Source organism: Glandiceps talaboti, chromosome 21 (genome assembly GCF_964340395.1).
Source record: "Glandiceps talaboti chromosome 21, keGlaTala1.1, whole genome shotgun sequence".
Classification (NCBI taxonomy): domain Eukaryota; kingdom Metazoa; phylum Hemichordata; class Enteropneusta; family Spengelidae; genus Glandiceps; species Glandiceps talaboti.
This window is the reverse complement of record NC_135569.1, coordinates 15,990,196-16,008,539: the sequence shown is the minus strand read 5'-3', so window position 1 is coordinate 16,008,539 and position 18,344 is coordinate 15,990,196.

Genomic DNA, 18,344 nt, shown 5'->3' with positions numbered 1-18,344 from the left:
TATGATGTCATCAATACAGCTCTATGTATGATGTCATCAATAGCTTTATTTCATGATGTCACCATTGCATGCAGCAAATTTGATTACTTTGTTTGGTAGTCTTAGGGTTAAATGCGATAGCGGCTGTTTTCGAAAAAAAGCGACAGACAGACAGACAGACGATAGAGGGGAAGAGATTTACATACACTTGCGTGTGTTAGGAATTTATAACTTAAGACTTTCAGTAACGAAATCAACATATTAAGATATAGCTAAAGTCACAATTTTCCAACCAATATTGTCGTTTATTGACCTCTTGCACACACATATATACCCGTGATATATATAGGTGATAGAAAATTCATTGGGAGCATGCAATGGAATTGAATTTGCCATACACCATCCGTAATCAATTCAACCCTAAAGATTGTCACGTTTTCATTTTGTCAACCGTAAATGTGTTATGCAATTCTCTTACGGTTTAGTTGGCTGTTGAAATAGCGTATTTTGTCTCGACGTGATTATTTTGCTAAGAACTCTTTCGTTACTAGTACAGATCAGGCCGTATTCGCATAATGTTAACTTTCTTCCATCTCCAACGTGAATTGCAGCATACTATGAACTTTGGAGTTCAACTTTTTCAAAGACATTACTTTGGAACCTGTCAGTTTCTTCGGCCGGGGGTCGGTGGATTGGTGGGGGGGGGGGGGGTCATCCTGTCTTGAAAATTGTGGATGGGGGTCACTGTGTTTTGGATTTTGATGGAAGAAAAAAATCCAAGTCTACAATGGCATATAACGTCTGAACTGTGGTATTTGTTCTTATCCCTGTTTCTTACAAATATTACTTCTTGTAAGAGTTCAAACGTAACTATACATATAAATAATGTATTACCTACCACACTAGTTACAGAACATGTCATGTAAATACTTGGCTGTTTCACAATCAATGCTTCACTTATATTGCACTTTAAAGCAAACGTGAACTTGAAGGGTTTGTAATGGTAATCTTCATACATAGTTATAAAAAAAAGTTAGTCTAAACTGTTCTGCTCTTCTCTGTGAAGGGATTAATATACTTTCTATTTCGGACACTACATGTTATCGACACTACAATTCACCACATCTCATCAGATTCCAGTTTCTATTATACACAGTAGGTATGACCACCTAAAGTTCAACATGTCAAAGCTGGAGTACCACAAGGTACAAATCTCGGCCCTATTCTATTCATTTTGATAATTTATGATATTCAGGTTCCCAATGTAAGTTTACTCGCATTTTATTTTTATGGACGATACCACGATATCCGACCCCGACCACTTTCACTGTAATGACACAAGTAAGTCTAGTTTATAAGCAGATCTCAATAGAATTCATGAATGGTCTTCTGACAACAATATGAGTGTAAACCAAAGAAATTTCAGGAAATGTGGTTGTGTTTTTTCAACGTCAGATATAATCTTTCTCCCCTTGTAATTGGTCAATCGACCGTAGAAGTTGTAAACGTATACACATGCTTAGGTCTCAATGTAACCCACAACTTAGAATGGGATACACATATAAGTGATATTATAGGCAACGCTTGAAAACGCCTACATAACGAGAGTCCTGAATAGATATCGTGCCAGCAACGAAGATTTTAAGTTTATTTACATTTCTTTAGTCCGTCCAAGTCTTGAATTCTCCAGTGTTGTTTGGCAAGGAAGGCTCTCATGCGGTGATGACTTCTGCTACACTTCCAGGCATCCCTCCCGCCATTCAGTGCACCATTTGACCCTATGTGTAGGGTCTGTGGTCGTATCGGAAGAAAGCCCGAAGGTCTAGCATACAATAGCAAGACTAGCAACCCCTATATTTGCATCAAGTATGTTATCAACGCCAGAAGACGATTGATGGCTTGTATCGACATTGAAATTATACTAGGAGTAATTTAATCATGTTTTATGTCAGTGTTTTACCGACATTATAAAATCAGATTGTACCACTGAAATTGTATTAGTTGATGTGCAATGCGTTTGTCGTCGAAGAATTTACACTTATGTATATGTTGACACCTTTAAATATGTGGAGTTGATGAAACTGTATTTAGGTTCTGATTTTAGGGACCTCATCGAAGAGTTCCTTACAACCGTTATCTGCTTCGTTCTTTGATTTGTATTGACTACATTTTAGCCACTACGAGGTATTATACTTTTGGTTTGTATATCAAACACTGTTAACATTTGATCTTTGTAGCAGACAGCTTTCTGAACAGTTACTATGACAACTTAAACTCTATGCCAATTTATTTCAACATTATTGTATGAAGATCACGTGACTCCGTTATTTTATGATATCGATAACGCTGTAATCTCAATTTAAAGGATATACGATGCGAACGGCTTAACCAATCAGGAGTCTTGATGTAAACAAGGTAGGAAGTCATTAATTAATAAGTAGAATATAAGTACACCGTACTGAATCCACTCCTCAACGAAATGTATATAGCTTGGTTATTCTCTAAAACCTTGCATTATCCGTGAAATGTAATCAACTTACGCTAATGTCCCTAGAGAGAGTGCCCAGGGGGACAAATTAAACAGTGTTTCGCCCACGCCCTGGACGTTTATCTGTCTCCAATTGCATCTACAAGTCCTGATTGTCTTGGCTATAATAACGTCTATGATTACTATTTCTGATTTCAATTACGCTGCACAACAACAAAGTGCGTTAGGCCACTTTGAAGTGAATTGTACCGCGTAAGGGAACCCGTACAGATAGACAGATACATACAATGTACATATACTTTAGTATATAGATAGACATATATCTAGGTACATAGACATATAGTCTAATGGGTAGATAGACATATCTAGGTAGATAGACATATAGTCTAAAGGGTAGATAGACATATAGTCTAATGGGTAGATAGACGTATAGTCTAATGGGTAGATAGACATATAGTCTAATGGGTAGATAGACATATAGTCTAATGGGTAGATAGACATATAGTCTAATGGGTAGATAGATATATAGCATAATGGGTAGATAGATATATAGTCTAATGGGTAGATAGATATATAGTCTAATGGGTAGATAGACATATAGTCTAATGAGTAGATAGACATATAGTCTAATGGGTAGATAGATATATAGTCTAATGGGTAGATAGATATATAGTCTAATGGGTAGATAGACGTATAGTCTAATGGGTAGATAGACATATAGTCTAATGGGTAGATAGACATATAGTCTAATGGGTAGATAGACATATAGTCTAATGGGTAGATAGATATATAGTCTAATGGGTAGATAGACATATAGTCTAATGGGTAGATAGATATATAGTCTAATGGGTAGATAGACATATAGTCTTATGGGTAGATAGACACATGGTATAATGGGTAGATAGACATATAGTCTTATGGGTAGATAGACACATAGTATAATGGGTAGATAGACACATAGTCTTATGGGTAGATAGACACATAGTCTTATGGGTAGATAGACACATAGTATAATGGGTAGATAGACGTATAGTCTAATGGGTAGATAGACACATAGTCTTATGGGTAGATAGACGTATAGTCTAATGTGTAGATAGACATGTAGTTTAATGATAGATAGGGACCCCGTATAGGTAGATGTATTAACATACACACAGACTTTGAGACAGACAGACAGACAGACAGACAGACAGACAGACAGACAGACAGACAGACAAACCAATTGATTGATTGATTGATTGATTGATTGATTGATGGATGGATGGATTGATTGATTGATTGATTGATTGATTGATGGATGGATGGATGGATGGATGGATGGATGGATGGATGGATGGATGGATGGATGGATGGATTGATTGATTGATTGATTGATGGATGGATGGATGGATGGATGGATGGATGGATGGATGGATGGATGGATTGATTGATTGATTGATTGATTGATTGATTGATCGGCCGATGGGTTGAACGATAGTGAGATACGAATTGCAATGAGAGTGGGTGATAGAGAATACTTAATAACCAAAGTTTGAAATGTGTGTAAGGATAATAACATGGACTTATCTTCTACACCTCAAACAAATAATTGAAATTGCTGACATGAATATGGAATGTGCTTATTAAAGGAAAACGAACGTGACTGTTTAAGATGAAGTCACAGTGGGTTGTAGTCAAATCATTCATGCTTTGGTCTAAATTCTCTCGTGGTAATATGAGTTCGCATCATGTGATTATGCCGTCATTCAAAGCAGTAAGCCCATAATCACTCGCGCTAACGAAACTTTCTCATTTACAAATAGTTTTGTAGATTCGTTCATTAGTCCACGGTTTACATCATTTCGTTATTTTTAACAGGACATATTGAATTGTTGCGTGTTGTCACCGTTTAGCATCAACATATATACATATCAATGTCATGTTGCAGCATGAATATCAATTAGTTTGTAAATAACTCATTTGAATATTTCGAGTCATTGTTTTTGAATGAATCAGCCTATCAGAGTGGGTGGAAATTGTATGGGTAATACACCGTCCTTAACAATAAGTAAAATCACCAACGTTTAAAATAAACTTCTTTAACAAGGTGGCGGCAGTATAGTTGTGAGCACACTACCTGACGAAATCTTGTGCAACTAAATTAGAATAGTCAGGTTTAGAATCTGCAAGTTGCCGGTTCGAGCCTCGTCGCTGCCGTTCGTTTTTTATAAATGGCTGAACATATTGGGTCAGATTTGATATACAGTCAACCCAGTTGTATAATTGGCGACCTGGTAGGATAGAGGTTGTTGAGCAGTGAATACTTTAATCTCATGCGAATACAAATGCTGCAATGGATTGTATGCTCCCAAGGAGGTAGAAAGAGCTGTTTGTGGTTTAACTATGGATCTGTGCAAGGAGTGATAATTCTAAAGAGTTTTTATTACAGTGTGGAAAGGCGGTATACAAAGGTTGACGTTAGTTTATCTTGACGTTGATGGACATGACACATTGCTGCACACATTCAGTTGTTGGCAAGTAAGTGTAATCACATTCTGTTTAAGCACATACATCAACATGCCAGGATGACTTGACGTCACTACAATGACTTTATCATTGGCATGGTCACTTCATGGATGTGTCTACTTGTCGAGATCTGACATGTCCTATTATCACCATCTCAGTCCATTTTACTTTACTTAACAATGTCCTAATCAAAGCCTCCATGATATATTATCATATGTTCACCAAAATGCAGATCATTCATTGGTCAAGTCATCACAACACGATATCTATCAAATCGATTACTCAATCAGTTGCATAATTCATCGAACTTAGCGTTTATAAATTTCTTACTACCAAACCAGAGAGACTATAGACTATGAATTACGATGCGTTTACGTCTCACACAACGTTACGTTTTTGGTTGCCAATTTCATAAAACAAAATATAAACACTGATAGCTCGGCAGCATGTACAATGATATGTTTTATCTCACAGTGACATAAAATGTAACATTTTATTAATGCGAGTAGTATATAAGTGCCTGTATTTGTCGTGTAATTTGTAACAAGAAAAGTTACACGAGACGTAAAAACATTGTGACGCCTAACTGAAACTCTATGGTCTTTCTAGTTTAGTAGTATAAATGTGGTTATTATAGTCACTTTTAAGAAAGTCTTTGTTATCGTTACTCTTGATGTGTAAAAATTGCCTTTGCTAATGTCTGGTGGAATTTTACCATTATCAGTAACTTGCCTTGCTAATATCTGGTGGAATTTTACCATTATCAGTATCTTGCCTTGCTAATATCTGGTGGAATTTTACCATTATCAGTAACTTGCCTTGCTAATATCTGGTGGAATTTTACCATTATCAGTAACTTGCCTTGCTAATATCTGGTGGAATTTTACCATTATCAGTAACTTGCCTTGCTAATATCTGGTGGAATTTTACCATTATCAGTAACTTGCCTTGCTAATGTCTGATGGAATTTTACCATTATCAGTAACTTGCCTTGCTAATATCTAGTGGATTTTATACAGTTATCAGTAACTTGTACGACACGTGTTTGGTAATTTTTGAATTTTTGTAAAATAAAAATGATATGGAAAATAGCATAACTATGGCAAAAATAAAAAAATAACATAATTTAAAATTCATAAATTTGAATACTGATTCCCAAATAACTCTGAATAATGATTCCCAAATAACAAATATATTTATCCTTCTGAATATTTGTCTTTAGAAACGTTACACAGTACGATAAATCGCACGCCGTCATTACATAAACTCCAATTTTATATTACATTTTACACTTGAATGACAGAATTTGACTAGACACAACTACTGAAATATCAATCTAATTTATAATTGATAACACAAAACACTGACTTCTCGAGACGGTTATTCATAAATATACAGTAAAAGAAATTAAACTTGAATTGGATATACGGCTCAGTGGAATTGAATACCTGGATGTCCATGTTACAGTTATATGGTTAGATTATATATATATATGTGAGGTCATGGTGTGAGTCTGTTCGACAATATTGCTGTACATACATAAACTAATGGTGACAACATTTACAGGTGAAAAGTAAATTGTACAACTTGCGAACATAATTGAATTTCTGCTATGAATTCAAAAGCTGAAGTATGCACTCAAGCGTGATATCCATTCCGTTATTCCCCGAGGGAGGATTACATTGTAGTCTGCGAAGAAGACACAATTACACAATCTTTCTTTCTTGAGAACTTTCCTTGCTGTAAATAATTCCTACTGTACCACAGACAGAACACATAACGACTATACATGCGGTACTGGAGAATTTGGTTTCATTTCCCAGACTAACCAAAGAGTGTGATATAATTTAGTTTTTTCTTGAGATATACCATTCCAGCTAAGATACAAATATGTCTTAGGTCAAAAAGAAAGAATTGTTTCTGGTCAGGATGTTGTCTAAAGTGGTGCAGCGACAGGAAATTTTTATTATTATTTTTTTAATTCTCAACAAACCTGTCGCTCAATCTACTATTTACGACAGTTACTGTTCTTTTTTATTTTTGTACTTTAGAGAAAGTGTGTATCTAAAGGAGATGTCATTTGCTTGTTCATGATTGGCTCTACAGTTGTCTTCACTGAAATAGCAATTAATGTAAGGATTGTTATTTTTGTGTTTTTCCCCTGATCTGATGACTGCATGGGCTGGACAAACACGAAAACAAATCGGCGAGTGGGGGGGGGGGGGCTGGGAGAGCTATATTTAAGTGATGCGTGCGATGAACAGAAACAATTCTCTCTCTCTTTTTGGTCTTGAAGATACATACAACTACTCAGATTGGCGCTTGAGCTGTATCAATATGTATGCCCTGTAGCGGTCAAAATGTTGACCCAGTGTTTGACATGTGCAGGATTAGCAGTCCTCTATCGGCGCTAATGTTAAAGTTTGTGCATCCTCAGACCACAAGTTAAGGTGTATCAGATTGGTTTCTGGCAGTAAAAAGATAAAGTATATACAATGTAGTTGACCGGTTGTGTCAATACGGTGATTCATTCCTTCTCTCGATGACCCCATTGACCTTTTAGGATTAACTACGTCACCGACAACACTTACATGAAGTAGTCTCCTTTACTTGAACAATTCGATACTCGTTCTATTATACCATCTGTTCTATTTCACCAGCTGTTCTAATCTATCGCCTGTAGTTTGATTGGATAATCATCCTACCAGCAGCAAGCGGAGAAATAAGCTAAACTAAGTCATGTGGGGGTGCTTAAATCTGTGCATTGCCTCTTTATGTTTTTCATAAAATATTTTATGCTGATAGCCAGTTACATTTATGTGAGCTTTTATTGGATTGGATTGAATTGGCCGGTTTTATTGTTTGATTAAGAATTTCTTTAAAGTGGCCATATGGATGAGAATTTGGTATTTATTTTGGATTTTTATTTGATAAAACAGCTTCACTAAGTTTTTCTACTTGAAAAAATAATGTGAAATAACATATACCAAGTCTATGTTCACAACTCAATAAACGGCAAAACATTAAACAATGTATAAAATGTTTGTTATTGTACGTACAATAACAAACTTTTTGCACTTTTGCATCTTTTTGCAATGTTTTGAGTTATGAACATGGACTTGGTATATGTTACTTCATATTATTTTTTCAAGTAGAAAAACTTAGTGAAGCTGTTTTATCAAATAAAAATCCAAAATAAATACCAAATTATCATCCATATGGCCACTTTAACACCCGATGTGTGTTTATAAACTTTTAATCTGAGCCAATAGCCTATATCTAGATCTGTCCAGGGTTTCACAAAATGTCACTGTTACAGCTAACTATATACAAATGAAGTTGCGTTCTATATATTATGAAGCAACTCGTCTTTGGATCAGACATTTTGGTTTGATCACGAATTCGTTTAACACCTAGTGTACGATTAGAAGATACAATCTAAGTCAATAGCCTAGAGCTATGCAAAGTTTCATAAAACACGTTAGGGTCATAGCTAAATACATACCAGATTAACTATTATTACATATGTACCAATTTGATTACTTGCACTGGTGCGCGCGTATACTAGTGATATTTTCACTGCAGTGCAATACCGAAACTATTATAGTATTATCGCATACCTGCATGCAAACGGTATTCAAATGAGGACGAGATCGTTCGCTACACACGAAATCGCATGATCGCGCTACATATGATTTTATGGAAATTTGCCGTTTCAGATAAACATATGTAGTAATGACAGAACCCAATGCCACGTGAGTTCCAGTGTGGGTACTCAGGGCTAGGTATTTGCACTTGTGCTTGGAGTGTTTTTTATTCCATTGCGCTTTCAAAGGCTACGCTCTTGAAAGTAGGGCTGCAGAGAACACTGTAAGCATTAACACAAATACCCCGAGTACGCCACACTTACACTCACGTGTCATGGGGTTCTGTCATATTATAATCTATGTTGTTTGATTAGGCATTTTCGTTTTGGTTAGAAAACTCATTTAATTAACACATGGTGTGAGTTTACAATAAAATTATGCAAATGTAAGCCAATAGTCTTCATCCCTTCACGACTGGCCTATACAATATCAAAGACTTATCTTGTTCTACTAGGTATTTATGATTGGATTTAACATCTGGTGTAAGTATTACAAATATGTTAATCATATGCAATCTAAGCCAATAGCCTGTATCTGTATCTGTATCTGTATCTGTATCTGTATGTATATCTATATCTATATCTATATCTATATCTGTATCTGTATCTGTATGTATATCTGTATCTGTATCTATATCTGTATCTGTATCTGTATGTATATCTGTATCTGTATCTATATCTGTATCTATATCTGTATCTATATCTGTATGTATATCTGTATCTGTATCTATATCTGTATCTATATCTGTATCTGTATCTGTATCTGTATGTATATCTATATCTATATCTGTATCTATATCTGTATCTATATCTGTATCTATATCTGTATATGTATCTGTATCTGTATCTGTATATGTATCTATATCTATATCTGTATCTGTATCTGTATGTATATCTGTATCTGTATCTGTATCTGTATCTATATTTGTATTTGTATCAGTATCTGTATCTGTATCTGTATCTATATTTGTTTCAGTATCTGTATCTATGTTTGTTCTGTATCTGTATATGTGTCTGTATTTGTATCTGTATATGTATATGTATCTGTATCTGTATCTGTATGTATATCTGTATCTGTATCTATATCTGTATCTGTATCTATATTTGTATTTGTATCAGTATCTGTATCTATATCTGTATCTGTATCTATATCTGTATATTGATGCTGTATAAGTTTTATTAAATATTTTATGTACGTTGACGTTAGATATTTTAGTGAAATGTAGACACTGGAAGAGTAGTCAGAGAGATTGATGACCATATCTAACGTGTTTAACAAAAGAAGTATGCTAGCATGATTTATGTTATTTAAAGAGGAGAGAAAATAAATGAATCGTGCTTGATAGCCATAATTTAACTTCAGTTGATGTCTCTGTAGATACTTAAGTCAATTGTATGTTTAACCCCTCATTTGTAAGACATTTCTGAACAAAGGGAGAGCATATTAAATGTTATGAACATCTTTGAAATTTGAGCTACATTCCGTGCAAATTTAGGTGAAATTCATAAACGAGGATGATATATATCATTCGGGTCTAAATTCAATTTGATTCACACCAAAATACTTTGAGAAAAATCTTTTCATTGAACGGTACTTTGTTCCTAGCTATGTATTATTTAAAACCTGTGTATGGAGTAATGGTAATTGTGTATATGTGTTAGTTATGGTAGGCAGAAATTGACTGTTGACGCATATGTTGTCAAAATGCCATCTAAAAGTCCAACGTTGTATTTGACACCTACAAGTCATACGTTGTATTTGACACCTAAAAGTCCAACGTTGTATTTGACATCTAATAGTCCAATGTTGTATTTGACACCTAAAAGTCCAACATTGTATTTGACACCTAAAAGTCCAACATTGTATTTGACATCTAAAAGTCCAACATTGTATTTGACATCTAACAGTCCTACATTGTATTTGACACCTAAAAGTCCAACATTGTATTTGACATCTAAAAGTCCAACATTGTATTTGACATCTAACAGTCCTACATTGTATTTGACACCTAAAAGTCCAACATTGTATTTGACATCTAAAAGTCCAACATTGTATTTGACATCTAAAAGTCCAACATTGTATTTGACATCTAAAAGTCCAACATTGTATTTGACATCAAGCGTGATATTCCGTACAATCATGACGTACCCGTAACTTTTTAACACTAATACCAAATTAATAGGAATCCTAATACAACAGTCTAGTGTACATACAATGTTGGGTCCAAGTAGATTGTTCTGCTGGTATTGTGTTGTGGCTAATTTATACAATCTGGCATATGTGATGGGATTAGATATTTTCATCGGCATTGCAATACCACTTGTTCTGCACTCAATGTTGCTTAAGCTGGGGTTTAAAGGTGTGTTTCGACGAGTACTAGTGTGTATATAAGTCGGTGTAGGCCTTCAAATGCATATATTCGAAGTCGTCTTCTGGCGATGTTACCCTCAACCCACCCCCATGACCCGCACAAAAGGTATTAGCAAGGATTGTGTCCATTGAATGTTTTCTTCCAATCTGGGTCGAATGCATCATGTGAATGCTATGTCACCATCAGTTCAGCGACTGGTTCAAAGAGCAATTTATATATTTTCTTTAAACTTCAAACAAACGCCTAACTATTCAATCGGCAGAGTTAAACTGACATCGCGGTTCGGTGTTTTACTGTCACCAGTTACTACAGACGCTAATTAGATAATGCTTGTTTTGAGTGCTTCACATTTATAAACTGTGCCTTACATTCATCTACTATCAGTGCCTTACATTCATCTACTATCAGTGCCTTACATTCATCTACTATCTGTGCCTTACATTCATCTACTGTCGTTGCCTTACATTCATCTACTATCTGTGCCTTACATTCATCTACTATCAGTGCCTTACATTCATCTACTATCAGTGCCTTACATTCATCTACTATCTGTGCCTTACATTCATCTACTATCAGTGCCTTACATTCATCTACTATCAGTGCCTTACATTCATCTACTATCTGTGCCTTACATTCATCTACTGTCGTTGCCTTACATTCATCTACTATCTGTGCCTTACATTCATCTACTATCTGTGCCTTACATTCATCTACTATCTGTGACTTACATTCATCTACTATCAGTGCCTTACATTCATCTACTGTCGTTACCTTACATTCATCTACTATCTGTGCCTTACATTCATCTACTATCAGTGCCTTACATTCATCTACTGTCGTTACCTTACATTCATCTACTATCTGTGCCTTACATTCATCTACTGTCGTTGTCTTACATTCATCTACTATCAGTGCCTTACATTCATCTACTATCTGTGCCTTACATTCATCTACTGTCGGTGCCTTACATTCATCTACTATATGTGCCTTACATTCATCTACTATCTGTGCCTTACATTCATCTACTGTCGTTACCTTACATTCATCTACTATACTACTATATGTGCCTTACATTCATCTACTATCAGTGCCTTACATTTATCTACTATCTGTGCCTTACATTCATCTACTATCTGTGCCTTACATTCATCTACTATCAGTGCCTTACATTCATCTACTGTCGGTGCCATACATTCATCTACTATCAGTGCCTTACATTCATCTACTGTCGTTGCCTTACATTCATCTACTATCTGTGCCTTACATTCATCTACTATCAGTGCCTTACATTCATCTACTATCTGTGCCTTACATTCATCTACTGTCGTTGCCTTACATTCATCTACTATCTGTGCCTTACATTCATCTACTATCTGTGCCTTACATTCATCTACTGTCGTTACCTTACATTCATCTACTATCTGTGCCTTACATTCATCTACTGTCGTTACCTTACATTCATCTACTATCTGTGCCTTACATTCATCTACTATCTGTGCCTTACATTCATCTACTGTCGTTGTCTTACATTCATCTACCATCAGTGCCTTACATTCATCTATTATCTGTGCCTTACATTCATCTACTGTCGGTGCCTTACATTCATCTACTATATGTGCCTTACATTCATCTACTATCTGTGCCTTACATTCATCTACTGTCGTTACCTTACATTCATCTACTATATGTGCCTTACATTCATCTACTATATGTGCCTTACATTTATCTACTATCTGTGCCTTACATTCATCTACTGTCGTTACCTTACATTCATCTACTATATGTGCCTTACATTCATCTACTATATGTGCCTTACATTCATCTACTATATGTGCCTTACATTTATCTACTATCTGTGCCTTACATTCATCTACTATATGTGCCTTACATTCATCTACTATCAGTGACTTACATTCATCTACTGTCTGTGCCTTACATTCATCTACTATCTGTACCTTACATTCATCTACTGTCGTTGCCTTACATTCATCTACTATCTGTGCCTTACATTCATCTACTGTCGGTGCCATACATTCATCTACTGTCGGTGCCATACATTCATCTACTATCGGTGCCTTACATTCATCTACTATCAGTGCCTTACATTCATCTACTGTCGTTGCCTTACATTCATCTACTATCTGTGCCTTACATTCATCTACTGTCGTTGCCTTACATTCATCCACTGTCATTGCCTTACATTCATCTACTATCTGTGACTTACATTCATCTACTATCAGTGCCTTACATTCATCTACTGTCGTTGTCTTACATTCATCTACTATCAGTGCCTTACATTCATCTACTATCTGTGCCTTACATTCATCTACTGTCGTTGCCTTACATTCATCCACTGTCATTGCCTTACATTCATCTACTATCTATGCCTCACATTCATCTACTATCAGTGCCTTACATTCATCTACTATCGTTGTCTTACATTCATCTACTATCAGTGCCTTACATTCATCTACTGTCGGTGCCATACATTCATCTACTATCTGTGCCTTACATTCATCTACTGTCAGTGCCTTACATTCATCTACTATCTGTGTCTTACATTCATCTACTATCTATGCCTTACACCCATCTACTATCAGTGCCTTACATTCATCTACTATCAGTGCCTTACATTCATCTACTGTCGGTGCCATACATTCATCTACTATCTGTGCCTTACATTCATCTACTATCTGTGCCTTACATTCATCTACTATATGTGCCTTACATTCATCTACTATCAGTGCCTTACATTCATCTACTGTCGTTGCCTTACATTCATCTACTATATGTGACTTACATTCATCTACTATCAGTGCCTTACATTCATCTACTGTCGTTGCCTTACATTCATCTACTATATGTGACTTACATTCATCTACTATCAGTGCCTTACATTCATCTACTATCAGTGCCTTACATTCATCTACTGTCGTTGCCTTACATTCATCTACTGTCGTTGTCTTACATTCATCTACTATCAGTGCCTTACATTCATCTACTGTCGTTGCCTTACATTCATCCACTGTCATTGCCTTACATTCATCTACTATCTGTGCCTTACATTCATCTACTATCTGTGCCTTACATTCATCTACTATCTATGCTATACATTCATCTACTATCTGTGCCTTACATTCATCTACTATCTGTGCCTTACATTCATCTACTATCAGTGCCTTACATTCATCTACTATCTGTGCCTTACATTCATCTACTGTCGTTGCCTTACATTCATCTACTATCTGTGCCTTACATTCATCTACTGTCGTTGTCTTACATTCATCTACTATCTGTGCCTTACATTCATCTACTATCTGTGCCTTACATTCATCTACTATCTGTGCCTTACATTCATCTACTATCTATGCTATACATTCATCTACTATCTGTGCCTTACATTCATCTACTATATGTGCCTTACATTCATCTACTATCAGTGCCTTACATTCATCTACTATCTGTGTCTTACATTCATCTACTATCTATGCCTTACATTCATCTACTATCAGTGCCTTACATTCAGCTACTATCTGTGTCTTACATTCATCTACTATCTATGCCTTACATTCATCTACTATCAGTGCCTTACATTCATCTACTGTCGGTGCCTTACATTCATCTACTATCTGTGCCTTACATTCATCTACTATCTGTGCCTTACATTCATCTACTATCTGTGCCTTACATTCATCTACTATCTGTGCCTTACATTCATCTACTGTCGTTGCCTTACATTCATCTACTATCTGTGCCTTACATTCATCTACTATCTGTGCCATACATTCATCTACTGTCGGTGCCTTACATTCATCTACTGTCATTGCCTTACATTCATCTACTATCAGTGCCTTACATTCATCTACTATCTGTGCCTTACATTCATCTACTATCTGTGCCTTACATTCATCTACTGTCGTTGCCTTACATTCATCTACTATCTGTGCCTTACATTCATCTACTATCTGTGCCTTACATTCATCTACTATCTGTGCCTTACATTCATCTACTATCAGTGCCTTACATTCATCTACTATCAGTGCCTTACATTCATCTACTATCAGTGCCTTACATTCATCTACTATCTGTGCCTTACATTCATCTACTATCTGTGCCTTACATTCATCTACTATCAGTGCCTTACATTCATCTACTGTCATTGCCTTACATTCATCTACTATCTGTGCCTTACATTCATCTACTATCTGTGCCTTACATTCATCTACTATCAGTGCCTTACATTCATCTACTGTCATTGCCTTACATTCATCTACTATCTGTGCCTTACATTCATCTACTGGCGTTGCCTTACATTCATCCAGTCATTGCCTTACATTCATCTACTATCTGTGACTTACATTCATCTACTGTCGGTGCCTTACATTCATCTACTATCAGTGCCTTACATTCATCTACTATCAGTGCCTTACATTGTCGTTGAAATGACCAACTGTTTAGGCGTCACACGTCCACCCTGGATGTCTGTCAAGTACGTAGAAAAAATTCATGACCATGAACATAATAGATAAGTATGGCTGACGTATGCTGAACGTTGCACTTCTGCTAGGTTAATGTCATGAAGGTGAGTTTTATGACAAATGTATGTATGTATGTATGTATGTATGTATGTATGTATGTATGTGTGTGTGTATATGTATGTATGTATGTATGTATGTATGTATGTATGTATGTATGTGTGTGTGTATGTATGTATGTATGTATGCATGTATGTATGTATGTATGTATGTGACTATTGATGCACGTTGAATTCTTCCTTGGCAATTGTTATGGATATTTATATCGTAATGTGTGTCTCTATGTGGGTGGTTAATGGTTACCTGTGTGTCTGTCTATCTGTATGTCTGTCTGTCTGTCTATCTGTCCGTGTGTCTGTCTGTCTGTCTGTCTGTATGTATGTATGTATGTATGTATGTATGTATGTATGTATGTATGTATGTATGTATGTATGTATGTAGTATCATTGTATGTGCATGGCATGTGTATGTGTACATATATGTATCCATCCATCCATCCATCCATCCATCTACTTGTGTCTTCGTTTGTCTGTCATCCTCTCGTATTTCAATACATTTAATATCATGTCCAGAATCAGCAGGGAAGAGGGACGACAGGAACGAACAAGACGAGGGGATTTCAAGTTTCCGTCAGCCATTATGAACTGAAAACGATACCTTAGTATTAAAGCTTGAATTGTTTGAAAAGATCTCACTCGAAGAGTGGACACGTGGATGGATGAAATTAAAAAAAAAAAAAAACATGTACACTGTGACTTTTATCTGACCCACGACAAAATAATTACCACTAGAGAAATAACAAAACAGTTGTGTGGCCTTTAAAATGTTGATAAATATTGTCACATGGCCGACACCAAATCATTACTACGCATCTGAATATATCACACCACTGTGTAATCGAGGCTGAATGTGAATACTCGCTCAGCTAGTACACAGACAGGTCGGACGATTTGTCGGCTTTCAAGTCTCTTTGTTTAGTTCTACTGTTTATACTACTCTAGGCCAATGACGACACTATACGCCTAAAACGTGTCAAATTACAATAAGTAATCCTCAATAAAGCATTCAAACACTGACCTTGATCTCGAGTCGGTGTTTCAAAACTATTAATCGTGCCTCCCATTCATATCTGCGCACATAATGCGAGTAAAATCTTACGTGGCAAAAAAAAACGATTCGGACGTGTATTCTGTAATTTAAATCGACAGTTAACAGAGTGAAGCTGTAGTCGATGGTCACGGCTTAACGCTTGTATACTGGCTGGCAATGTTAAGTACTTAATGCAGTTGTCCTATTTCATTGCAATCACATCACGACTACCGGACCTGTATCATTTCTCCATTTAGAAAGAACGGGTTTATATGCAAGACTCAAACTTTAGAGCAAGGTTGGCACTGTCTATTTTACTTTCCGTTCCATTATAGCTCTACCTACCTACCTACCTACCTGTATGTCTGTCTGTCTGTCTGTCTGCCTGCCTGCCTGCCTGCCAGCACGTTCGCGTGTGTCTGCTCGAAGCAGCTGCTTCAATTGTAATGAACATTAATACATATATCTTCCATACGGGAATAGCAAAATCTGATTAGCCTTAATTTGATAAATAACCTATGAGTCATTTGCATAAATAACTTTTCATAAAGTGCAAGTGTAGCCAATAGTTATATGATACTAGCAATTCATTGTCCCTTGGGTTGACTTACAACCAAAGGTAAATGTCTGACCTTGAGTGCATCTAAATGGCATTCATCTAATCACCTTCATGTATCACTCCCCCTCCTTCCCCATCTTCTACACACACACACACACACACACACACACACACACACACACACACACACACACACACATACATACATACATACATACATACATACATACATACATACACGCCCTCAGCATAGAAAAGTCTCCCTTCACATAGAAAAGTCTCCCTTCACATCGAACATGATTTCCCATGCTCGCTGACTAAGTGCCTATTACTGCAGCTTTCCATCAATCCGCAGACATATCACAATATCACAATAACTCCCTATGTACAGTGATTCAAAAGAGGCCAGAGAATATACCCTCTCATAAACTCAAGAACTGCCCTAAAACACAGTTCCATCTATGTTTGCCTAGATATCGCTCTGATAATCAAATTAACCCCATTATCTTGAGAAATAAACGCTCTTAGGAGAACTACTCCATTTCAATTATCGATAACCAGCATTTGTACTTTTAAATATAGCTATGAGTATTTTTGTAAGAATACATTTAAATATTTTCTTGCGATTTCCAGGACAGTGCATTGTACGTATCATCCTATTTTCATTGTGTTTGACCATACATTGAAAACAATGTTGTCCTTTAGCTAGTTTATAATTTAGCATATGCATCTAGTCAAACGAAAACCATGGTGGTACTTGGAAGAAGATTATCGCCTGTAGTATTCTGGTATTTTGTCTCTCGCACCACGCACACAATTCGGATGTAAGTGTGATTGTAAAATGAAAGTAGCTTCAACCAATGTAATTGAAAACTAAAAAGGTAAGATTTTTATATAAATGTAATTCTTACCGTGGATACGACGATTCCAGCAGGAGATTAAGCACACAAAAAGCTACGACGTTTATCGTAATGTTTGAAAGCGATGGATGCTGATACAGCATAGACTACCTACAAAGGGTACTTCTACAGCATACAGAACGAGGTTCTTTCAGCAACCGCTGCTCAAAACAACAGCGTAGCCTTCGCGGTGAGGCGTTTTCAGTGGTACTGTCTCTTGCGTGCGTACTGTCAAGAAAGTTTGATATCGTGTACGAGCCAATGAGAGCTGA